This window comes from Mustelus asterias, unplaced genomic scaffold (assembly GCF_964213995.1).
Source record: "Mustelus asterias unplaced genomic scaffold, sMusAst1.hap1.1 HAP1_SCAFFOLD_927, whole genome shotgun sequence".
In the NCBI taxonomy this organism is placed as follows: Eukaryota; Metazoa; Chordata; class Chondrichthyes; order Carcharhiniformes; family Triakidae; genus Mustelus; species Mustelus asterias.
In genome coordinates this window covers 1-25,956 of record NW_027590873.1, presented here as the reverse complement: position 1 = coordinate 25,956, position 25,956 = coordinate 1, and the positions used below count along the sequence as shown (strand labels likewise).

Genomic DNA, 25,956 nt, shown 5'->3' with positions numbered 1-25,956 from the left:
GGCCGACAACAGAGCCTGGGGCCTCGCCCAAGGATCATCCCTCACTCGACCGAGAATGAAGCCTGAGGCCTTTCTTACGAGCAAGCCCTCACGAGGCCAAAAACGGAGCCTGGGGCCTCTCCTGAGGATCATCCTTCACTAGACCGAGAATGGAGCCTGGGGCCTTTTCTGCGGGCAATCTCTCACTAGGCCGAGTATGAAACCAAGGGCGTTTCCGGAGGATCATCCCTCACTAGACCGAGAATGGAGCCTGGGGCCTTTCCTGAGGGTCATCCCTCACTAGACCGAGAATGGAGCCTGGGGCCTTTTCTGCGGGCAATCTCTCACTAGGCCGAGTATGAAACCAAGGGCGTTTCCTGAGGATCATCCCTCACTAGGCCGAGAATGAAGCCTGGGGCCTTTCCTGAGGGTCATCCCTCACTAGACCGAGAATGAAGCCTGGGGCCTTTCCTGAGGATCATCCCTCACTAGGCCGAGAATGAAGCCTGGGGCCTTTCCTGAGGATCATCCCTCACTAGGCCGAGAATGAAGCCTGGGGCCTTTCCTATGAGCAATCCCTCACTAGGCCGAGAACAGAGCCTGGGGCCTTTCCTGCGGGCATTCCCTCACTAGGCCGAGAATGAAGCCTGGGGCCTTTCCTACGAGCAATCCCTCACTAGGCCGAGAACAGAGCCTGGGGCCTTTCCTGCGGGCATTCCCTCACCAGGCCGAGAATGAAACCTAGGGCCTCTCCTGAGGGTCATCCCACACTAGGCCGAGAATGAAGCCTGCGGCCTTTCGTGCAGGCAATCCCTCACTAGGCCGAGAACGGAGCCTGCGGCCTTTCGTGCGGGCAATCCCTCACTAGGCTGAGAATGAAGCCTGCGGCCTTTCGTGCGGGCAATCCCTCACTAGGCCAAGAATGAAGCCTGCGGCCTTTCGTGCGGGCAATCCCTCACTAGGCCGAGAATGAAGCCTGTGGCCTTTTGTGCGGGCAATCCCTCACTAGGCCGAGAATGAAGCCTGCGGCCTTTCGTGCGGGCAATCCCTCACTAGGCCGAGAATGAAGCCTGGGGCCTCTCCTGCGGGCAATCCCTCACGAGGATGGAGCCTGGGGCCTCGGCTGCCCCCGGTGCGCGTGTCGAAAGAGACTTTGTCCCGAGACACAGCGAGCCCCCGCATTGAGTGAGGCGAAGGGGTGGGGGGGGGGGGAGAAGGAAGGGACAATGACACAAGCGAAGAGGGAGGGTGAGTAGGGGTCGCTTCCTCTGGGTTAAAGCACCCCCCAAGGGCGCCACTTCTGCAACTTTTTATTCAACAAATAACACACGGGACTCTCGGTTAAAACCTGGCAGCGGGAGAAAGGGACATACCAAGAAACATGCCAAGACCACAAGCACACGGATTGGGGGAGCCACAACCGAGACCCCCCCCTTCATATCATTCACATCATCCCCAACCCTGTCCCCTCTTCCAACTCCACCCTAACCCCCCCCCCCTCCCTCCCTTACCCCCCCACCCACCCACCCCCCCCACTAACTATTCCGGAAGACTCAGGTGGAACTAAGAGCTGTCCTGACTCTCCGCCTTGTCTTTCTCTTGACGGGGCTTGGCTCCACCGAAGATGGCCGAGTTGGGGTTGGCGACTTGGTTCAGGGGGGCCGAGACAGTCCGGGGCTTCAGCTGCAGCTTGGGCCTCTGAGCGCGTTCCTCTGTGACGGGGAGAGAGAGAGAGAAGGGGGAGAGAAAAGGAGAGACGGTGAGAGAGAGAGAATCACTGACAGTGCAACGCCTTGTTCTATTCAACGTACAGATTTCATTGCCACCGGAGACCATTCTGCCCCTCGCCCGCAATGCTGTCACACTGGTACAACAATCGAATGCACCGAACTCTCTCCCTCTCAAAGAACAATACAGCACAGGAACAGGCTCTTCGGCCCTCCAAGCCCGCGCCGCTCCCTGGTCCAAACTAGACCATTCTTTTGTATCCCTCCATTCCCACTCCGTTCATGTGGCTATCTCGATAAGTCTTAAACGTTCCCAGTGTGTCCGCCTCCACCACCTTGCCTGGCAGCGCATTCCAGGCCCCCACCACCCTCTGTGTAAAATACGTCCTTCTGATATCCGTGTTAAACCTCCCCCCCCTTCACCTTGAACCTATGACCCCTCGTGAACGTCACCACCGACCCGGGGAAAAGCTTCCCACCGTTCACCCTATCCATGCCTTTCATAATTTTATACACCTCTATTAGGTCACCCCTCATCCTCCGTCTTTCCAGTGAGAACAACCCCAGTTTACCCAATCTCTCCTCATAGCTAAGCCCCTCCATACCAGGCAACATCCTGGTAAACCTCCTCTGTACTCTCTCTAAAGCCTCCACGTCCTTCTGGCAGTGTGGCGACCAGAACTGGGCGCAGTATTCCAAATGCGGCCGAACCAACGTTCTATACATCTGCAACATCAGACCCCAACTTTTATACTCTATGCCCCGTCCTATAAAGGCAAGCATGCCATATGCCTTCTTCACCACCTTCTCCACCTGTGACGTCACCTTCAAGGATCTGTGGACTTGCACACCCAGGTCCCTCTGCGTATCCACACCCTTTATGGTTCTGCCATTTATCGTATAGCTCCCCTCTACGTTAGTTCTACCAAAATGCATCACTTCGCATTCATCTGGATTGAACTCCATCTGCCATTTCTTTGCCCAGATTTCCAGCCTATCTATATCCTTCTGTAGCCTCTGACAATGTTCCTTACTATCTGCAAGTCCAGCCATTTTCGTGTCGTCCGCAAACTTACTGATCACCCCAGTTACACCTTCTTCCAGATTGTTTATATAAATCACAAACAGCAGAGGTCCCAATACAGAGCCCTGCGGAACACCACTAGTCACAGGCCTCCAGCCGGAAAAAGACCCTTCCACTACCACCCTCTGTCTTCTATGACCAAGCCAGTTCTCCACCCATCTAGCCACCTCCCCCTTTATCCCATGAGATCCAACCTTTTTCACCAGCCTACCATGAGGGACTTTGTCAAACGCTTTACTAAAGTCCATACAGGCGACATCCACGGCCCTTCCCTCGTCAACCATTCTCTTCACTTCTTCAAAAAACTCCACCAGGTTAGTGAGGCATGACCTCCCTCTCACAAAACCATGCTGACTATCGTTAATGAGTTTATTCCTTTCTAAATGCGCATACATCCTATCTCTAAGAATCTTCTCCAACAACTTCCCCACCACGGACGTCAAGCTCACCGGCCTATAATTACCCGGGTTATCCTTCCTACCCTTCTTAAATAACGGGACCACATTAGCTATCCTCCAATCCTCTGGGACCTCACCTGTGTCCAGTGACGAGACAAAGATTTGCGTCAGAGGCCCAGCGATTTCATCTCTCATCTCCCTGAGCAGCCTGGGATAGATTCCATCAGGCCCTGGGGATTTGTCAGTCTTTATATTCCCTAAAAATCTAACACTTCCTCCCTTGTAATGGAGATTTTCTCCAACGGGTCAACACTCCCCTCCGAGACACTCCCAGTCAACACATCCCTCTCCTTTGTGAATACCGACGCAAAGTATTCATTTAGGATCTCCCCTACTTCTTTGGGCTCTAAGCATAATTCCCCACTTTTGTCCCCGAGAGGTCCGATTTTTACCCTGACAACCCTTTTGCTCCTAAAGTATGAATAAAATGCCTTGGGATTCTCCTTAATCCTGTCTGCCAAGGACATTTCGTGACCCCTTTTTGCCCTTCTAATTCCTCATTTGAGTTCTTTCCTACTTTCTTTGTATTCCTCCAGAGCTCCCTCCGTTTTTAGCTGCCTGGACCTAACATACGCCTCTCTTTTCTTTTTGACCAGTCCCTCAATTTCCCTGGTTATCCACGGTTCTCGAATCCTACCCTTCCTATCCTTCTTTTTAACAGGCACATGCCTGTCCTGTAGCCCTAACAACTGTTCCTTAAAAGGCTCCCACATGCCAGATGTGGATTTACCCTCAAACAGCCTCTCCCAATCAAGAGCTGCCAATTTCTGCCGAATCCCACTAAAGTTAGCCTTCCCCCAATCCAACACCTTACCCTTGGGACACCACTCATCCTTTTCCATCACTATCCTAAAGCTAACAGAATTGTGGTCACTATTTGCCACATGTTCCCCTACCGAAACTTTGAAGACCTGACCGGGCTCATTCCCCAGTACCAGGTCCAGTATAGCCCCCTCTCTAGTTGGGCTGTCTACATATTCTTCCAAAGAACCCTCCTGTACGCATTTTACAAATTCCTCCCCATCCAGACTCCCAGCCCTACGCGATTTCCAGTCTATACCAGGGAAATTGAAGTCTCCCACTACAACAACCCTATTTTTCCTGCACCTATCCAGTATCTCCTGACATATCCGTTCTTCCACTTCCCTTGGGCTGTTGGGGGGCCTGTAGTACACCCCCAACATAGTGACTGCGCCCTTCCTGTTTCTGAGCTCCACCCACAGTGACTCGTTACACGACCCCCCTGAATTGTCCTCCCTCTGCACCGCTGTAATATGCTCTCCAACTAATACCGCTACTCCCCCACCTCTTTTGGCCCCTCCTCTGTCTCGCCTAAAACACTTGTACCCCGGAATATTCAGCTGCCAGTCCTGTCCCTCTTTCAACCAAGTCTCTGTCACCGCAACCACATCCAAATTCCTCGTGAGCATTAAGGCCCTAAGTTCGTCTGTCTTCCCTGCTAAGCTCCTTGCATTGAAGTAGATGCACTCCAGACCTCCAGGCCCAGTGAGGTCATCCTCCCCCAGAGTGCTCTTCTTCTTTGCCAGCCGTGTCCTGGCCCCAAGCTCGTCCCCAGCCTCTACACTTGTAGACCTAATATTTTGATCCCCACCCCCCTGCCATACTAGTTTAAACCCCCCCGAACTGCACGAGCAAAACCCATGCCAGGATATTGGTGCCCTTCCAATTTAGTTGTGACCCGTCCTTCTTGTACAGGTGCCCTCCTCTCCTGAAAACTTCCCAGTGATCCAGGAATATGAAGCCCTCCCTCCTGGACCAGTCTTTTAGCCAAGCGTTCAATTGTACTATCTCCCTGTTCCGAGCCTCACTGGCCCGAGGCATTGGGAGCAGCCCAGAGATGGCCACCTGGAGGCCCTACTTTTTAGCCTATTTCCCAACTCCCTGAATTGCTCTCGTAGGATCTTCCTGCTCTTCCGATCTACGTCATTCGCACCAATGTGTACAATGACATCCGTTTCTTTATCCTCCCCTTTTAAGATGCCTCCTATCCGCTCGGAGACATCCATGACCCCAGCCCCAGGTAGGCAGGCTACCATCCTGGAGTCCCGTTGGCACCCACAGAATCGCCTGTCCGTGCCTCTAACCGACGCGTCCCCCACCACTAATGCTCTCCTGATCCCTCCCTTTCCGGGCCACAGAGCCTGACTGTGCCAGTGACCTGGTCACTGTGTCTTACCCCTGGAGAGTCATCCTCCTCCACACTATCCAAAACAATATACCTTCATCTTGTGACGCACCGACCCTCCCACAGTGCGGCGCTCCCTCAGCACTGACCCTCCCACAGTGCGGCGCTCCCTCAGCACCGACCCTCCCACAGTGCGGCGCTCCCTCAGCACTGACCCTCCCACAGTGCGGTGCTCCCTCAGCACTGACCCTCCCACAGTGCGGCGCTCCCTCAGCACCGACCCTCCCACAGTGCAGCGCTCCCTCAGCACTGACCCTCCCACAGTGCGGCGCTCTCTCAGCACTGACCCTCCCACAGTGCGGCGCTCCCTCAGCACTGACCCTCCCACAGTGCGGCGCTCCCTCAGCACTGACCCTCCCACAGTGCGGCGCTCCCTCAGTACTGACCCTCCCACAGTGCGGCGCTCCCTCAGCACTGACCCTCCCACAGTGCGGCGCTCCCTCAGCACTGACCCTCCCACAGTGCGGCGCTCCCTCAGCACCGACCCTCCCACAGTGCGGCGCTCCCTCAGCACTGACCCTCCCACAGTGCGGCGCTCCCTCAGCACTGACCCTCCCACAGTGCGGTGCTCCCTCAGCACTGACCCTCCCACAGTGCGGCGCTCCCTCAGCACTGACCCTCCCACAGTGCGGCGCTCCCTCAGCACCGACCCTCCCACAGTGCGGCGCTCCCTCAGCACCGACCCTCCCACAGTGCGGCTCTCCCTCAGCACCGACCCTCCCACAGTGCGGCACTCCCTCAGCACCGACCCTCCCACAGTGCGGCTCTCCCTCAGCACCGACCCTCCCACAGTGTGGCGCTCCCTCAGCACTGACCCTCCCACAGTGCGGCGCTCCCTCAGCACCGACCCTCCCACAGTGCGGCGCTCCCTCAGCACTGACCCTCCCACAGTGCGGCGCTCCCTCAGCACTGACCCTCCCACAGTGCGGCGCTCCCTCAGCACTGACCCTCCCACAGTGCGGCACTCCCTGGGCACTGACCCTCCCACAGTGCGGCGCTCCCTCAGCACTGACCCTCCCACAGTGCGGCGCTCCCTCAGCACTGACCCTCCCACAGTGCGGCGCTCCCTCAGCACTGACCCTCCCACAGTGCGGCGCTCCCTCAGCACCGACCCTCCCACAGTGCGGTGCTCCCTCAGCACTGACCCTCCCACAGTGCGGCACTCCCTCAGCACTGACCCTCCCACAGTGCGGTGCTCCCTCAGCACTGATCCTCCCACAGTGCGGCACTCCCTCAGCACTGACCCTCCCACAGTGCGGCACTCTCCCAGCACTGAACCTCCCACAGTGCGGCGCTCCCTCAGCACCGACCCTCCCACAGTGCGGCGCTCCCTCAGCACTGACTCTCCCGCAGTGCGGCGCTCCCTCAGCACTGACCCTCCCACAGTGCGGCGCTCCCTCAGCACTGACCCTCCCACAGTGTGGCGCTCCCTCAGCACTGACCCTCCCACAGTGCGGCACTCCCTCAGCACTGACCCTCCCAGCACTGAACCTCCCACAGTGCGGCGCTCCCTCAGCACCGACCCTCCCACAGTGCGGCACTCCCTCAGCACTGACTCTCCCGCAGTGCGGCGCTCCCTCAGCACTGACCCTCCCACAGTGCGGCGCTCCCTCAGCACTGACCCTCCCACAGTGTGGCGCTCCCTCAGCACTGACCCTCCCACAGTGCGGCGCTCCCTCAGCACTGACCCTCCCACAGTGTGGCGCTCCCTCAGCACTGACCCTCCCACAGTGCGGCGCTCCCTCAGCACTGACTCTCCCACAGTGCGGTACTCCCTTCCCGTCCCAGGACACTTACCGTCTGAGGGTTCCCGAAAGTCGAAGGAGGGTCCCCCGCGTGGGGGGGCGTCACGGAACCGCCCGCTGCCCCCACTCATGGCCCCACGACGGTCGGTAAGCGCCCGGCTGTCTGAATATCCCCGGCTGCCAAAGCCTCCAGGGCGTCCGAACTCGGAATCTCGGAATCCTGCTGCGCGTTAGGAAGGGTGGGAGACAGAGGGGGGGGGACAGTTGGTGAGGAGTGGTGGGAGAGAGACAGGAGACGAAAACAAAACACAACCGGTTAAGACACGATTGCTTGCCGGGGGCGGGTGGTTCGAGGCCAATCGCACCCTGCGTCGGATTCGAGGCCCCGTGCCGTCACGGGCCAAGGTGGCGGGAGTTTATGTGGAGGTGGGCGGGGCGAACCAGCACCAATCAAAAAGACCACCAGCAGAGAACCGCCTCGGGATTGGACAACATCAAGTGGCAAGCTGAGAATCAAATTCAGGAACGTTAAAGGTGCGTGCATGGAGCGAGAGCCCCAAAGGCGACTTGGTCACGGGATCCCCACCTCGCCCTTTCCACCGACCGTTCTCACCTCCTTCCCCCCTCTGCACCCAACATCTTTCCCTGGTCCTTCCCCACACAGCTGCCCCTCACAGAGACGGGGGTAAGCGAGGGAAGCTACGGCAAAACCTCCCTGTTCCCCTCCTCTCCTCCCCCACCCCCCCCACCCCTCCCCCAAGACAATCCCTTCCTCCCTCTCCCACAACCAAGATTGGAGGCAGAACGGACAGTGAGGAAAGTTATCTCCGATTGCAACGGGATCTTGATCAATTGGGCCAGTGGGCTGACGAATGGCAGATGGAGTTTAATTTAGTTAAATGCGAGGTGATGCATTTTGGTAGATTGAACCAGGGCAGGACTTACTCAGTTAATGGTAGGGTGTTGGGGAGAGTTACAGAACAAAGAGATCGAAGGGGTACATGTTCATAGCTCCTTGAAAGTGGAGTCACCGGTGGACAGAGTGGTGAAGAAGGCATTCGGCATGCTTGGTTTCATCGGTCAGAACATTGAATACAGGAGTTGGGACGTCTTGAAGTTGTACAAGGTATTAGCAAGGCCACACAAGTTTAAACTTTTAAGTTTAATTTAAGTCTTTTTAAAGTTTATTTATTAGTCTCACAAGAAGGCTTACATTAACACTGCAATGAAGTTACTGTGGCAATCCCCCAGTCGCCACACTCCTGTTCGGGTCACACTGAGGGAGAATTTAGCACGGCCAATCCACCCTAACCAGCACGTCTTTCGGACTGTGGGAGGAAACCGGAGCACCCGGAGGAAACCCACGCAGACACGGGGAGAACGTGCAGACTCCACACAGACAGTGGCCCGAGCCGGGAATCGAACCCGGGTCCCTGACGCTGTGAGGCAACAGCGCTAACCCACTGTGCCACCCAATTGGAATGCTGTGTACAGTTCTGGTCACCCTATTATAGAAAGGATATTATTAAACTAGAAAGAGTGCAGAAAAGATTTACTAGGATGCTACCGGGGCTTGATGGATTGAGTTATAAGGAGAGGCTGGATAGACTGGGACTTTTTTCTCTGGAGCGTAGGAGGCTGAGGGGTGATCTTATAGAGGTCTATAAAATAATGAGGGGCACAGATCAGCTAGATAGTCAATATCTTTTCCCAAAAGGTAGGGGAGTCTCAAACTAGAGGGCATAGGTTTAAGGTGAGAGATACAAAAGGGTCCAGAGGGAAAAAATTTTCACACAGAGGGTGGTGAGTGTCTGGAACGAGCTGCCAGAGGCAGTTGTAGAGGCGGGTACAATTTAAAAAGCGTTCAGACAGTTACATGGGTACGATGGGTATAGAGGGATATGGGCCAAACGCGGGCAATTGGGATTAGCTTAGGGGTTTAAAAAAAGGTCGGCATGGACAAGTTGGGCCGAAGGGCCTGTTTCCATGCTGCAAACCTCTATCACTCTCTGTAGAAATGACCAATTTGTTGGTCAGTATTTATGTTAAGTCCCAGGCCAGAAACCCCAAGGTGTTTTATGAAGTTAGTCCAGACCCGAAGCTTTATATTTCAATTAGGCATTAGGGTTTGAATGCAAGATATTTCACTCCAGGCAGGATTCAAATGACCCACGAGGGAGCTTTTACTAAATAAAGTCTAAGAACACGGTCAAAATATAATAATTAATTTGGATAACTTACCGAATGCAAGGTTGGAACATGACAAGGTAAACCGCTAGGTATTCCTGGCGTTCCACTCGCCCAGACATACACCCCTCTTGTTGACTTGGCACGCCAAGCAAGTATGCTTCATGTTTAGAGGGATGAGGGCGAAACGCAGGCAATTGGGGGATAGCTTAGTCGATAAGGTGCCTCACAAAAGGTTGCTGCAGAAGATTGGGGTACACGGAGTTAGGGGTAAGGTGTTGGCGTGGATTGGGGATTGGCTATCTAACAGGAAGCAGAGAGTTGGGATAAATTGGTTAGGGCAAGTTTAGGGCCAGTTATAGATGGCAGAGGGAAGTTATGTGTGGAACCGGAGGAGATTGGTGAAGCATTGAACCAATATTTCTCTTCGGTGTTCACGCAAGGGGACATGAATATAGCTGAGGAGGACACTGGGTTGCAAGGGAGTAGAATAGACAGTATTACAGTTGATAAGGAGGATGTGCAGGATATTCTGGAGGGTCTGAAAATAGATAAATCCCCTGGTCCGGATGGGATTTATCCAAGGATTCTCTGGGAGGCAAGAGAAGTGATTGCAGAGCCTCTGGCTCTGATCTTCAGGTCGTCGTTGGCCTCTGGTATAGTACCAGAAGATTGGAGGTTAGCGAATGTTGTCCCATTGTTTAAGAAGGGGAACAGAGACTTCCCCGGGAATTATAGACCGGTGAGTCTCACTTCTGTTGTCGGCAAGATGTTGGAAAAAATTATAAGGGATAGGATTTATAGTTATTTGGAGAGTAATGAATTGATAGGTGATAGTCAGCATGGTTTTGTGGCAGGTAGGTCGTGCCTTACTAACCTTATTGAGTTTTTTGAGAAAGTGACCAAGGAGGTGGATGGGGGCAAGGCAGTGGACGTGGTATATATGGATTTTAGTAAGGCGTTTGATAAGGTTCACCATGGTAGGCTTCTGCAGAAAATGCAGATGTATGGGATTGGGGGTGATCTAGGAAATTGGATCAGGAATTGGCTAGCGGATAGGAAACAGAGGGTGGTGGTTGATAGTAAATATTCATCATGGAGTGCGGTTACAAGTGGTGTACCTCAGGGATCTGTTTTGGGGCCACTGCTGTTTGTAATATTTATTAATGATCTGGATGAGGGTATAGTTGGGTGGATTAGCAAATTTGCTGATGACACCAAAGTCGGTGGTGTGGTAGACAGTGAGGAAGGGTGTCGTAGTTTGCAGGAAGACTTAGACAGGTTGCAAAGTTGGGCCGAGAGGTGGCGGATGGAGTTTAATGCGGAGAAGTGTGAGGTAATTCACTTTGGTAGGAATAACAGATGTGTTGAGTATAGGGCTAACGGGAGGACTTTGAATAGTGTGGAGGAGCAGAGGGATCTAGGTGTATGTGTGCATAGATCCCTGAAAGTTGGGAATCAAGTAGATAAGGTTGTTAAGAAGGCATATGGTGTCTTGGCGTTTATTGGTAGGGGGATTGAATTTAGGAGTCGTAGCGTTATGTTGCAACTGTACACAACTCTGGTGCGGCCGCACTTGGAGTACTGTGTGCAGTTCTGGTCCCCACATTACAGGAAGGATGTGGAGGCTTTGGAGAGGGTGCAGAGGAGGTTTACCAGGATGTTGCCTGGTATGGAGGGGAGATCCTATGAGGAGAGGCTGAGGGATTTGGGATTGTTTTCGCTGGAAAGGCGGCGGCTAAGAGGGGATCTTATTGAAACATATAAGATGATTAGAGGTTTAGATAGGGTGGATAGTGATAGCCTTTTTCCTCTGATGGAGAAATCCAGCACGAGGGGGCATGGCTTTAAATTGAGGGGGGGTAGTTATAGAACCGATGTCAGGGGTAGGTTCTTTACCCAGAGGGTGGTGAGGGATTGGAATGCCCTGCCAGCATCAGTAGTAAATGCGCCTAGTTTGGGGGTGTTTAAGAGATCCGTAGATAGGTTCATGGACGAAAAGAAATTGGTTTAGGTTGGAGGGTCACAGTTTTTTTTTTTAACTGGTCGGTGCAACATCGTGGGCCGAAGGGCCTGTTCTGCGCTGTAATGTTCTATGTTCTATGTTCTAAATGGGTGCTTTTCTGGTTGGCAGTTGGTGACCAGTGGCGTGCCGCAGGGATCGGTGCTGGGGCCTCAATTGTTTACCATTTACATAGATGATGCGGCACGGTAGCACAGTGGTTAGCACTGCTGCTTCACAGCTCCAGGGTCCCGGGTTCGATTCCCGGCTCGGGTCACTGTCTGTGTGGAGTTTGCACATTCTCCTCGTGTCTGCGTGGGTTTCCTCCGGGTGCTCTGGTTTCCTCCCACAGTCCAAAGATGTGCGGGTTAGGTTGATTGGCCAGGTTAAAAAATTGCCCCTTAGAGTCCTGGGATGTGTAGGTTAGAGGGATTAGCGGGTAAAATATGTGGGGGTAGGGCCTGGGTGGGATTGTGGTCGGTGCAGACTCGATGGGCCGAATGACCTCCTTCTGCACTGTAGGGTTTCTATGATTTCTATGATCTGGAGGAGGGGACTGAATGTAGGGTATTCAAGTTTGCCGATGACACAAAGGTGAGTGGGAAAGCGAATTGCGTGGAGGACGCGGAAAGTCTGCAGAGAGATTTGGATAGGCTGAGCGAGTGGGCGAGGATCTGGCAGATGGAATATAACGTTAGCAAATGTGAGGTTATCCACTTTGGAAGAAATAATAGTAAATTGGAATATTATTTAAATGGAGAAAAATTACATCGTGCGACTGTGCAGAGGGACCTGGGGGTCCTTGTGCACGAATCGCAAAAACTCAGTCTGCAGGTGCAGCAGGTGATCAAGAAGGCGAATGGGATGTTGGCCTTTATCGCGAGGGGGATAGAATATAAAAGCAGGGAGGTCTTGCTGCAACTGTACAAGGCACTGGTGAGGCCGCAACTGGAGTACTGTGTGCAGTATTGGTCCCCTTATTTGCGAAAGGATATATTGGCCTTGGAGGGAGTGCAGAGAAGGTTCACCAGGTTGATACCGGAGATGAGGGGTGTTGATTATGAGGAGAGATTAAACAGATTGGGTCTGTACTCTTTGGAATTTAGAAGGCTGAGGGGGATCTTATAGAGACCTATAAGATAATGAAGGGGCTGGATAGAGTAGAGGTGGAGAGATTCTTTCCACTTAGAAGGGAAACCAGAACTAGAGGGCACAGCCTCAAAATAAGGGGGGTCAGTTTAGGACAGAGTTGAGGAGGAACTTCTTCTCTCAGAGGGCGGTGAATCTCTGGAATTCTCTGCCCATTGAAGTGGTGGAGGCTACCTCGTTGAATATGTTTAAATCACGGGTAGATAGTTTTCTGATCGATAAGGGAATTAGGGGATATGGGGAGCAGGCGGGTAAGTGGAACTGATCCACTTCAGATCAGCCATGATCTTATTGAATGGCGGGGCAGGCTCGAGGGGCTAGATGGCCTACTCCTGCTCCTATTTCTTATGTCCTTAAAAAGACAAGTTGGGCCGAAGGACCTGTTTCCGTGCTGTAAATCTCTGACTCTATAACCGCACCCTCCCCAGCACCCACCCCCAACCCCTGCCAAACACCCCCCCCCTCCAGCCAGTACCAGGTAGCACCCCACACAAGCCCAGCGGAAAGCCCCTCGCCATCTCCCCGCAGTGCGAGCAGACGTCCGGATAAAGGGCGACGGCGGGGAGGGCCCAGGAACCAGAGCGGCAAACTCGGCAAAGCAGAACAGGCGAACCACAAACCCTCACCTCCTTGCAAGTCATCGTCACGGCCACCTCGCGTTCCGACCCTTGCCCCGCGCCCTGGGAGAGAAATCGAGATAAGAGTCAGGGGGCGGAGGGCGGGGTGAGGGGAGGGGGGAGAGGAGTGGAGGAGACAGAAACACGACGGAGGGAGGGGGAGCTGTCAAGACCCGGGGGAAGGGAGCGCCCGAGGGGAGAGCAGGTCCCCACCTCTTCCCCCCCTCCCCACTCCCAAACCCGGACCCCTCCATACCCGTCCCCTCATGTTCCGAGGTCGCCCACTTCCCATCTGCCCCGCAATGGGAGTTAGTCTAATGGGGAGGAGGGGGGACGTGGGGAGTCTGGGGTAAGGCTGCCATGGGAGCAGGGTAGAAGCCAAACAGAACTCAATCAGGTGGGGAGTGTAAACATCTGGGATTAAAAAGATGGATAATGGGCTTTCGCCACGTCATCCGGGTTGATGGGGTGTAGGTACGATTCGGGAAGGATCGGATGGAACAGAAATATGTTCCCCCGTGTTTCCAGCTCTGTATCCCTCGGTTAGACCCACACTGGGAGCACCGTGCACAGTTCCGGTCTCCCTATCCCTCGGTTAGACCCACACTGGGAGCACCGTGCACAGTTCCAGTCTCCCTATCCCTCGGTTAGACCACACTGGGAGCACCGTGCACAGTTCCGGTCTCCGTATCCCCTCGGTTAGACCCACACTGGGAGCACCGTGCACAGTTCCGGTCTCCGTATCCCTCAGTTAGACCCACACTGGGAGCACTGTGCACAGTTCCAGTCTCCCTATCCCTCGGTTAGACCCACACTGGGAGCACCGTGCACAGTTCCCGTCTCTGTATCTCTCGGTTAGACCCACACTGGGAGCACCGTGCACAGTTCCCGTCTCTGTATCCCTCGGTTAGACCCACACTGGGAGCACAGTGCACAGTTCCCGTCTCCGTATCCCCTCGGTTAGACCACACTGGGAGCACCGTGCACAGTTCCGGTCTCCCTATCCCTCGGTTAGACCCACACTGGGAGCACTGTGCACAGTTCCGGTCTCCGTATCCCTCGGTTAGACCCACACTGGGAGCACCGTGCACAGTTCCGGTCTCCGTATCCCCTCGGTTAGACCCACACTGGGAGCACTGTGCACAGTTCCGGTCTCCGTATCCCTCGGTTAGACCACACTGGGATCACCGTGCACAGTTCCGGTCTCCGTATCCCTCGGTTAGACCCACACTGGGAGCACTGTGCACAGTTCCGGTCTCCGTATCCCTCGGTTAGACCACACTGGGAGCACCGTGCACAGTTCCCGTCTCCGTAACCCTCGGTTAGACCCACACTGGGAGCACCGTGCACAGTTCCGGTCTCCATATCCCCCCGGTTAGACCCACACTGGGAGGACTGTGCACAGTTCCCGTCTCCAGAACTGCGGGGAGAGTGTGGGACTCGCTCCCATGGGGAGAATGTGGGACTTGCTCCCACGGGGAGAATGTGGGACTCGCTCCCACGGGGGGAGTGGGGGAGAATGTGGGACTCGCTCCCACAGGGGAGAGAGGCAGAATGTGAGACTTGCATGAATGGGGAGAATGGGGGAGTTGCTCCCATGGGGGAGTGAATCCTATCGCGACGTTAAGGGTAGAGGGGGGGGTGGTGATCTGGATGTAGAGAGAGAGAGAAAAATAGTAAAATATGTTGAATATAAGGCTGTGTTCATCGTACCAGCCTCACCTCGATCGCCTCCACGTCCAAAACCACCGCGTTCCTGCCTCCGACCCTCCGCAATGTCAACTCGCAATGTCCGATCACCATAAAGCTGGAGAGGTGAGAGAGACACAGAGAGAGAGGGTGGAGAGAGAGAGAGAGAGAGTGAGGGTGGAGAGAGAGAGACAGAGAGAGAGGGTGGAGAGAGACACAGAGAGTGAGGGTGGAGAGAGACACAGAGAGAGAGGGTGGAGAGAGACACAGAGAGAGAGGGTGGAGAGAGACACAGAGAGTGAGGGTGGAGAGAGAGAGAGGGTGGAGAGAGACACAGAGAGTGAGGGTGGAGAGAGACACAGAGAGTGAGGGTGGAGAGAGAGACAGAGAGAGAGAGACAGAGAGAGAGAGAGAGTGAGGGTGGAGAGAGAGAGACAGAGAGAGACAGAGAGAGAGAGAGAGAGTGAGGGTGGAGAGAGAGAGAGAGTGAGGGTGGAGAGAGAGAGAGAGAGGGTGGAGAGAGACACAGAGCGAGGGTGGAGAGAGACACAGAGAGTGAGGGTGGAGAGAGAGAGAGAGTGAGGGTGGAGAGAGAGAGAGAGAGGGTGGAGAGAGACACAGAGCGAGGGTGGAGAGAGACACAGAGCGAGGGTGGAGAGAGACACAGAGAGTGAGGGTGGAGAGAGACACAGAGAGTGAGGGTGGAGAGAGACACAGAGAGTGAGGGTGGAGAGAGACACAGAGAGAGAGGGTGGAGAGAGACACAGAGAGTGAGGGTGGAGAGAGAGACACAGAGAGTGAGGGTGGAGAGAGACACAGAGTGAGGGTGGAGAGAGAGGGTGAGAGAGAGTGAGTGAGGGTGGAGACAGAGAGAGAGAGTGTGAGGGTGGAGTGAGAGAGAGTGAGAGAGAGAAAGAGAGAGAGAGACAGAGAGAGTGAGAGAGAGAGTGAGGGTGGAGAGAGAAAAAGAGAGAGAGAAAGAGTGAGGATGGAGAGAGAGAGACAGAGAGAGAGGGTGGAGAGAGACAGAGAGAGAGAGACAGAGAGAGAGGGTGGAGAGAGAGAGGGTGGAGAGAGAGAGGGTGGAGAGAGGAGGGTGGAGAGAGAGAGGGTGGAGAGAGAGAGGGTGGAGAGAGAGAGGGTGGAGAGAGAGAGGGTGGAGAGAGAGAGGGTGGAGAGAGAGAGGGTGGAGAGAGAGAGGGTGGAGAGAGAGAGGGTGGAGAGAGAGAGACGAGAGAGAGAGACAGAGAGAGAGAGACAGAGAGAGAGAGACAGAGAGAGAGAGGGTGGAGAGAGAGAGACAGAGAGAGAGAGTGAGGGTGGAGAGAGAGAGTGAGAGAGATGGGGTGGAGAGAGAGTGTGAGGGTGGAGAGAGAGAGAGGGTGGAGAGAGTGAGGGTGGAGAGAGAGAGAGAGTGTGAGGGTGGAGAGAGAGAGTGAGGGTGGAGAGAGACACAGAGAGTGAGGGTGGAGAGAGAGAGAGAGTGTGAGGGTGGAGAGAGACACAGAGAGTGAGGGTGGAGAGAGAGAGAGAGTGTGAGGGTGGAGAGAGAGAGTGAGGGTGGAGAGAGAGAGTGAGGGTGGAGAGAGAGAGAGAGTCATTCCTCATATAAACCACCCCGAACCCCTCGATTAGATTCCAGCCTGTAACTCACTCCCGGGTATCAGTTATTCTATATATAAACCATCCCGAACCCCTCGATTAGATTCCAGCCTGTAACTCACTCCCGGGTATTAGTTATTCTATATATAAACCACCCCGAACCCCTCGATTAGATTCCAGTCTGTAACTCACTCCCGGGTATCAGTTATTCTATATATAAACCACCCCGAACCCCTCGATTAGATTCCAGTCTGTAACTCACTCCCGGGTCTCTGTTATTCTGTATATAAACCACCCCGAACCCCTCGATTAGATTCCAGTCTGTAACTCACTCCCGGGTATCTGTTATTCTATATATAAACCTCCCCGAACCACTCGATTAGATTCCAGTCTGTAACTCACTCCCGGGTATCTGTTATTCTATATATAAACCACCCCGAACCCCTCGATTAGATTCCAGTCTGTAACTCACTCCCGGGTATCTGTTATTCTATATATAAACCTCCCCGAACCACTCGATTAGATTCCAGTCTGTAACTCACTCCCGGGTATCTGTTATTCTATATATAAACCACCCCGAACCCCTCGATTAGATTCCAGTCTGTAACTCACTCCCGGGTATCTGTTATTCTATATATAAACCACCCGAACCCCTCGATTAGATTCCAGTCTGTAACTCACTCCCGGGTATCTGTTATTCTATATATAAACCACCCCGAACCCCTCGATTAGATTCCAGTCTGTAACTCACTCCCGGGTATCTGTTATTCCATATATAAACCACCCTGAACCCCTCGATTAGATTCCAGTCTGTAACTCACTCCCGGGTACCTGTTATTCTGTATATAAACCACCCCGAACCCCTCGATTAGATTCCAGTCTGTAACTCACTCCCGGGTATCTGTTATTCTATATATAAACCACCCAGAACCCCTCGATTAGATTCCAGTCTGTAACTCACTCCCGGGTATCTGTTATTCTATATATAAACCACCCGGAACCCCTCGATTAGATTCCAGTCTGTAACTCACTCCCGGGTATCTGTTATTCTATATATAAACCACCCCGAACCCCTCGATTAGATTCCAGTCTGTAACTCACTCCCGGGTATCTGTTATTCTATATATAAACCACCCCGAACCCCTCGATTAGATTCCAGTCTGTAACTCACTCCTGGGTATCCGTTATTCTATATATAAACCACCCCGAAACCCTCGATTAGATTCCAGTCTGTAACTCACTCCCGGGTATCTGTTATTCTGTATATAAACCACCCTGAACCCCTCGATTAGATTCCAGTCTGTAACTCACTCCCGGGAATCTGTTGTTCTATATATAAACCATCCCAAATCCCTCGATTAGATTCCAGTCTGTAACTCACTCCCGGGTATCTGTTATTCTATATATAAACCAACACAAACCCCTCGATTAGATTCCAGTCTGTAACTCACTCCCGGGTATCTGTTATTCTATATATAAACCACCCCGAACCCCTCGATTAGATTCCAGTCTGTAACTCACTCCCGGGTATGTTATTCTATATATAAACCACCCCGAACCCCTCGATTAGATTCCAGTCTGTAACTCACTCCCGGGTATCTGTTATTCCATATATAAACCACCCTGAACCCCTCGATTAGATTCCAGTCTGTAACTCACTCCCGGGTACCTGTTATTCTGTATATAAACCACCCCGAACCCCTCGATTAGATTCCAGTCTGTAACTCACTCCCGGGTATCTGTTATTCTATATATAAACCACCCAGAACCCCTCGATTAGATTCCAGTCTGTAACTCACTCCCGGGTATCTGTTATTCTATATATAAACCACCCGGAACCCCTCGATTAGATTCCAGTCTGTAACTCACTCCCGGGTATCTGTTATTCTATATATAAACCACCCCGAACCCCTCGATTAGATTCCAGTCTGTAACTCACTCCCGGGTATCTGTTATTCTATATATAAACCACCCCGAACCCCTCGATTAGATTCCAGTCTGTAACTCACTCCTGGGTATCCGTTATTCTATATATAAACCACCCCGAAACCCTCGATTAGATTCCAGTCTGTAACTCACTCCCGGGTATCTGTTATTCTGTATATAAACCACCCTGAACCCCTCGATTAGATTCCAGTCTGTAACTCACTCCCGGGTATCTGTTGTTCTATATATAAACCATCCCAAATCCCTCGATTAGATTCCAGTCTGTAACTCACTCCCGGGTATCTGTTATTCTATATATAAACCAACACAAACCCCTCGATTAGATTCCAGTCTGTAACTCACTCCCGAGTATCTGTTATTCTATATATAAACCATCCTGAACCCCTCGATTAGATTCCAGTCTGTAACTCACTCCCGGGTATCTGTTATTCTATATATAAACCACCCCGAACCCCTCGATTAGATTCCAGTCTGTAACTCACTCCCGGGTATCTGTTATTCTATATATAAACCACCCGGAACCCCTCGATTCGATTCCAGTCTGTAACTCACTCCCGGGTATCTGTTATTCTATATATAAACCACCCCGAACCCCTCAATTAGATTCCAGTCTGTAACTCACTCCCGGGTATCTGTTATTCTATATATAAACCACCCCGAACCCCTCGATTAGATTCCAGTCAGTAACTCACTCCCAGGTATCTGTTATTCTGTGTATAAACCATCCCGAACCCCTCGATTAGATTCCAGTCTGTAACTCACTCCCGGGTATCTGTTATTCTATATATAAACCACCCGGAACCCCTCGATTCGATTCCAGTATGTAACTCACTCCCGGGTATCTGTTATTCTGTATATAAACCACCCCGAACCCCTCGATTAGATTCCAGTCTGTAACTCACTCCCGGGTATCTGTTATTCTATATATAAACCACCCCGAACCCCTCAATTAGATTCCAGTCTGTAACTCACTCCCGGGTATCTGTTATTCTATATATAAACCACCCCGAACCCCTCGATTAGATTCCAGTCAGTAACTCACTCCCAGGTATCTGTTATTCTGTGTATAAACCATCCCGAACCCCTCGATTAGATTCCAGTCTGTAACTCACTCCCGGGTGTCTGTTATTCTGCACATAAACCATCCCGAACCCCTCGATTAGATTCCAGTCTGTACCTCACTCCCGGGTATCTGTTATTCTGTATATAAACCATCCCGAACCCCTCGATTAGATTCCAGTCTGTAACTCACTCCTGGGTATCTGTTATTCTATATATAAACCACCCCGAACCCCTCGATTAGATTCCAGTCGGTAACTCACTCCCGGGTATCTGTTATTCTATATGTAAACCACCCCGAACCCCTCGATTAGGTTGAGGATATATTCATACTCACTGCTCCATCGAATGTTAGGGCTTCCTCTAATGTTTCCACATCATCAAATTCCACATAACAGAACCCTGTGAGAAGAGGGACAACGTGAATTGTTTTAACTTGTACAGATGTGCATTGAGGAACATCTGGGGGATAGTGATCATAACTCTATCTCCTTTACGCTAGCATTGGGAAGAGATAGGATCAGGCAAGCTGGGAAAGTGTTTATCTGGAGAAAGGGGAAATATGAAGCCATCAGGCAGGAGATTAGAGGCGTAAGTTGGAAGGAGGTATTCTCGAGGAAAAGTACCGAAGTAAGGTGGCAGATTTTCAAGGAATGTTTGTCTGGAGTTCTGCATGACAACGTTCCGATGAGACAGGGAGGTTTTGGTAGGTTAAAGGAACCGTGGTGCACGAAAGCTGTGCTGAACCTAGTGAGAAAGAAAAGGTAAGCGTGCTTGTGGGGGTAGGGCCTGGGTGGGATTGTGGTTGGTGCAGACTCGATGGGCCGAATGGCCTCCTTCTGCACTGTAGGGTTTCTGTGATTCTGTTTCTGTGAAAAGATTCTGAGAGCTGGGCGATGATAGGGATCAAGATGAGTACACGGCTTGTAGGAAGGGACTTAGGAAAGAAATTAGGAGAGCCAGAAGGGGTCACGAGAAGGCCTTGGCAGGTAGGATTAAGGAGAACCCCCAAGGCATTCTATAAATATGTGAAGAGTAAAAGGATGAGACGTGAAGGAATAGGGCCTATAAAATGTGAAGGTGAGGAAGTCTGTACAGAACCGGAAGAAATAGCAGAGGTGCTGAACGAATCTTTTACCTCGGTATTCACGGTGGAAAAAGACCTGGGTGGTTGTACTACAGGATTGAGGTGGACTGAAAAGATTGAGTGTGTGGACATTAAGAAAGAGGATGTGTTGGAAATTTTGAATGGCATCAAGATAGATAAGTCGCCGGGACCGGATGGGATGTACCCCAGGTTACTGTGGGAGGCGAGGGAAGAGATTGCAGAGCCTCTGGCGATGATCTTTGCGTCGTCGATGGAGACGGGAGAGGTGCCGGAGGATTGCGGATGTGGTTCCTATTTTCAAGAAGGGGAATAGGGATAGCCCAGGAAATTACCGACCGGTGAGTCTAACCTCAGTGGTTGGTAAACTGATGGAGAAGATCCTGAGGGACAGGATTTATGAACATTGAGAGGTTTAGTATGCTCAAGAATACTGAGCATGGCTTTGTCAAAGGCAGATCGTGCCTTACGAGCCTGGTGGAGTTCTTCGAAAATGTGACTAAACACATTGACGAAGGGAATGCGGTAGATGTGGTTTATATGGATTTTAGCAAGGCGTTCGATAAGGTCCCCCATGCAAGACTTCTCGAGAAAGTGAGAGAGCATGGGATCCAAGGGGCTGCTGCCCTGTGGATCCAGAACTGGCTTGCCCAAAGGAGGCAGAGAGTGGTTGTAGACGGGTCTTTTTCTAAATGGAGGTCGGTCACCAGTGGAGTGCCCCAGGGATCTGTTCTGGGACCCTTGCTGTTTGTCATTTTCATAAATGACCTGGATGAGGAAGTGGAGGGATGGGTTGGTAAGTTTGCCGACGACACGAAGGTTGGTGGTGTTGTGGATAGTCTGGAGGGATGTCAGAAGTTACAGAGGGACATAGATAGGATGCAAGACTGGGTTGACAAGTGGCAGATGGACTTCAACCCGGATAAATGCATCGCGGTCCATTTTGGTAGGACAAATGGGATGAAGGAGTACAATATAAAGGGAAAGACTCTCAGTACTGTAGAGGATCAGAAGGACCTTGGGGTCCGTGTCCATAGGACTCTAAAATCGGCCCCGCAGGTGGAGGAGGTGGTTAAGAAGGCGTATGGTGTGCTGGCCTTTATCAATCGAGGGATTGAGTTTAGGAGTCCGGGGATAATGATGCAGCTATATAAGACCCTCGTCAGACCCCACTTGGAGTAATGTGCTCAGTTCTGGTCGCCTCATTACAGGAAGGATGCGGAAAAGATTGAAAGGGTGCAGAGGAGATTTACAAGGATGTTGCCTGGATTGAGTGGCATGCCTTATGAAGATAGGCTGAGGGAGCTCGGTCTTTTCTCCTTGGAGAGACGTAGGATGAGAGGAGACCGAATAGAGGTATATAAGATGTTGAGAGGCATAGATCGGGTGGATTCTCGGAGGCTTTTCCCCAGGGTGGAAATGGCTGCTATGAGAGGACACAGGTTTAAGGTGCTGGGGGGTAGGTACAGAGGAGATGTCAGGGGTAAGTTTTTCACTCAGAGGGTGGTGGGCGAGTGGAATCGGCTGCCGTCAGTGGTGGTGGAGGCAAACTCGATAGGGTCTTTTAAGGGACTCCTGGATGAGTACATGGGACTTAATAGGATTCAGGGTTATAGGTAGGTCTATATATAAGCCGAGGTAGGTAGGGACATGACCGGCGCAACTTGTGGGCCGAAGGGCCTGTTTGTGCTGTAGTTTTTCTATGTTCTATGTGTAAAAACACTTGTGTTCACAGCCCAATATATATCCCTCGGTTAGACCCACACTGGGAGCACCGGGCACAGTTCCAGTCTCCCTATCCCTTGGTTAGACCCACACTGGGAGCACCGTGCACAGTTCCGGTCTCCGTATCCCTCGGTTAGACCACACTGGGAGCACCGTGCACAGTTCCGGTCTCTGTATCCCTCGGTTAGACCCACACTGGGAGCACCGTGCACAGTTCCGGTTTCCCTTTCCCTCGGTTAGACCCACACTGGGAGCACCGTGCACAGTTCCGGTCTCCGTATCCCCTCGGTTAGACCCACACTGGGAGCACCGTGCACAGTTCCCGTCTCCGTATCCCTCGGTTAGACCCACACTGGGAGCACCGTGCACAGTTCCGGTCTCTGTATCCCTCGGTTAGACCCACACTGGGAGCACCGTGCACAGTTCCGGTCTCTGTATCCCTCGGTTAGACCCACACTGGGAGCACTGTGCACAGTTCCGGTCTCCGTATCCCTCGGTTAGACCCACACTGGGAGCACCGTGCACAGTTCCGGTCTCCGTATCCCTCGGTTAGACCCACACTGGGAGCACCGTGCACAGTTCCGGTTTCCGTATCCCTCGGTTAGACCACACTGGGAGCACCGTGCACAGTTCCGGTCTCCGTATCCCTCGGTTAGACCCACACTGGGAGCACCGTGCACAGTTCCGGTCTCCGTATCCCTCGGTTAGACCCACACTGGGAGCACCGTGCACAGTTCCGGTTTCCCTTTCCCTCGGTTAGACCCACACTGGGAGCACCGTGCACAGTTCCGGTCTCCGTATCCCCTCGGTTAGACCCACACTGGGAGCACCGTGCACAGTTCCAGTCTCCGTATCCCTCGGTTAGACCCACACTGGGAGCACCGTGCACAGTTCCGGTCTCTGTATCCCTCGGTTAGACCCACACTGGGAGCACTGTGCACAGTTCCGGTCTCCGTATCCCTCGGTTAGACCCACACTGGGAGCACCGTGCACAGTTCCAGTCTCCGTATCCCTCGGTTAGACCCACACTGGGAGCACTGTGCACAGCTCCCGTCTCCGTATCCCTCGGTCAGACCCACACTGGGAGCACTGTGCACAGTTCCAGTCTCCGTATCCCTCGGTTAGACCCACACTGGGAGCACTGTGCACAGTTCCCGTCTCCCTCGGTTAGACCACACTGGGAGCACCGTGCACAGTTCCAGTCTCCGTATCCCTCGGTTAGACCCACACTGGGAGCACCGTGCACAGTTCCCGTCTCCGTATCCCTCGGTTAGACCCACACTGGGAGCACCGTGCACAGTTCCGGTCTCCGTACCCCTCGGTTAGACCCACACTGGGAGCACGGTGCACAGTTCCGGTCTCCGTCCCCCTCGGTTAGACCCACACTGGGAGCACCGTGCACAGTTCCGGTCTCCGTATCCCTCGGTTAGACCCACACTGGGAGCACCGTGCACAGTTCCGTTCTCCGTATCCCTCGGTTAGACCCACACTGGGAGCACTGTGCACAGTTCCGGTCTCCGTATCCCTCGGTTAGACCCACACTGGGAGCACTGTGCACAGTTCCGGTCTCCCTATCCCTCGGTTAGACCCACACTGGGAGCACCGTGCACGGTTCCGGTCTCCGTATCCCTCGGTTAGACCCCACTGGGAGCACCGTGCACAGTTCCGGTCTCCGTACCCCTCGGTTAGACCCACACTGGGAGCACCGTGCACAGTTCCGGTCTCCGTACCCCTCGGTTAGACCCACACTGGGAGCACCGTGCACAGTTCTGGTCTCCGTATCCCTCGGTTAGACCGCACTGGGAGCACCGTGCACAGTTCCGGTCTCCGTATCCCTCGGTTAGACCCACACTGGGAGCACCGTGCACAGTTCCGGTCTCCGTATCCCTCGGTTAGACCCACACTGGGAGCACCGTGCACAGTTCCGGTCTCCGTACCCCTCGGTTAGACCCACACTGGGAGCACGGTGCACAGTTCCGGTCTCCGTCCCCCTCGGTTAGACCACACTGGGAGCACCGTGCACAGTTCCGGTCTCCGTATCCCTCGGTTAGACCCACACTGGGAGCACCGTGCACAGTTCCGGTCTCCGTACCCCTCGGTTAGACCCACACTGGGAGCACCGTGCACAGTTCCGGTCTCCGTACCCCTCGGTTAGACCCACACTGGGAGCACCGTGCACAGTTCCGGTCTCCGTACCCCTCGGTTAGACCCACACTGGGAGCACCGTGCACAGTTCCCGTCTCCGTATCCCTCGGTTAGACCCACACTGGGAGCACCGTGCACAGTTCCCGTCTCCGTATCCCTCGGTGAGACCCACACTGGGAGCACCGTGCACAGTTCCGGTCTCCGTATCCCTCGGTTAGACCCACACTCGGAGCACCGTGCACAGTTCCCGTCTCCGTATCCCTCGGTTAGACCCACACTGGGAGCACCGTGCACAGTTCCCGTCTCCGTATCCCTCGGTTAGACCCACACTGGGAGCACCGTGCACAGTTCCAGTCTCCGTATCCCTCGGTTAGACCCACACTGGGAGCACCATGCACAGTTCCCGTCTCCGTATCCCTCGGTTAGACCACACTGGGAGCACCGTGCACAGTTCCGGTCTCCGTATCCCTCGGTTAGACCCACACTGGGAGCACCGTGCACAGTTCCGGTCTCCGTATCCCTCGGTTAGACCCACACTGGGAGCACCGTGCACAGTTCCCGTCTCCGTATCCCTCGGTTAGACCCACACTGGGAGCACCGTGCACAGTTCCGGTCTCCGTATCCCTCGGTTAGACCCACACTGGGAGCACCATGCACAGTTCCCGTCTCCGTATCCCTCGGTTAGACCCACACTGGGAGCACCGTGCACAGTTCCAGTCTCCTATCCCTCGGTTAGACCCACACTGGGAGCACCGTGCACAGTTCCCGTCTCCGTATCCCTCGGTTAGACCCACACTGGGAGCACCGTGCACAGTTCCGGTCTCCGTATCCCTCGGTTAGACCCACACTGGGAGCACCGTGCACAGTTCCGGTCTCCGTATCCCTCGGTTAGACCCACACTGGGAGCACCGTGCACAGTTCCCGTCTCCCTATCCCTCGGTTAGACCCACACTGGGAGCACCGTGCACAGTTCCCGTCTCCCTATCCCTCGGTTAGACCCACACTGGGAGCACCGTGCACAGTTCCCGTCTCCGTATCCCTCGGTTAGACCCACACTGGGAGCAGTGCGAGGTTCGGGGGAGTGGGTTGGGAGGGTGGGCGCGCGAGGGACGGGCCGGTCTGTCGGTGGGGTCGGGGGTCAAGTACCTTTGAACTTGTCGGTCTCCTTGTCACGCACCAATCGGATGCTGCGAACTCGCAGTTCCTTGAAGATGTGATCGATGTCGCCCTGAACCGCGTTGAAGGGCAGGTTGCCCACAAAAGCCGTGTACGGGGCTCGGTGGGCAGCTCCTTCTGACGCCGGGGACCGTCACCCGCTCCACCTCCGCGTGGCCTCCTGAACAGCACAGAGAGAGAGAGAGACCCGTCACAGAGTGAGACCCACACCCAGAACACAGAGAGAGGGGGGGAGAGACAGAGAGGGGGGGGAGGGAGGGAGAGAGAGAGAGAGAGAGAGAGAGCGGGGGGAGGGAGAGAGAGAGAGAGCGGGGGGAGGGAGGGAGAGAGAGAGAGAGCGGGGGGGAGGGAGAG

At 53.6% G+C, this 25,956-nt stretch overlaps 1 pseudogene across 1 annotated transcript; it reads right to left on the bottom strand.

The window, feature by feature from the left end:
- Positions 1-1,062: 1,062 nt before the first annotated feature.
- On the bottom strand, positions 1,063-25,762 carry LOC144487620 (eukaryotic translation initiation factor 4H-like; annotated as a pseudogene). Its single transcript, XR_013496439.1, has 6 exons — positions 25,573-25,762; positions 19,789-19,853; positions 14,877-14,961; positions 13,164-13,217; positions 7,252-7,422; positions 1,063-1,691 (listed from the first exon to the last, which is right to left on the bottom strand). The product of XR_013496439.1 is annotated as a eukaryotic translation initiation factor 4H-like (transcript).
- Positions 25,763-25,956: the final 194 nt, after the last annotated feature.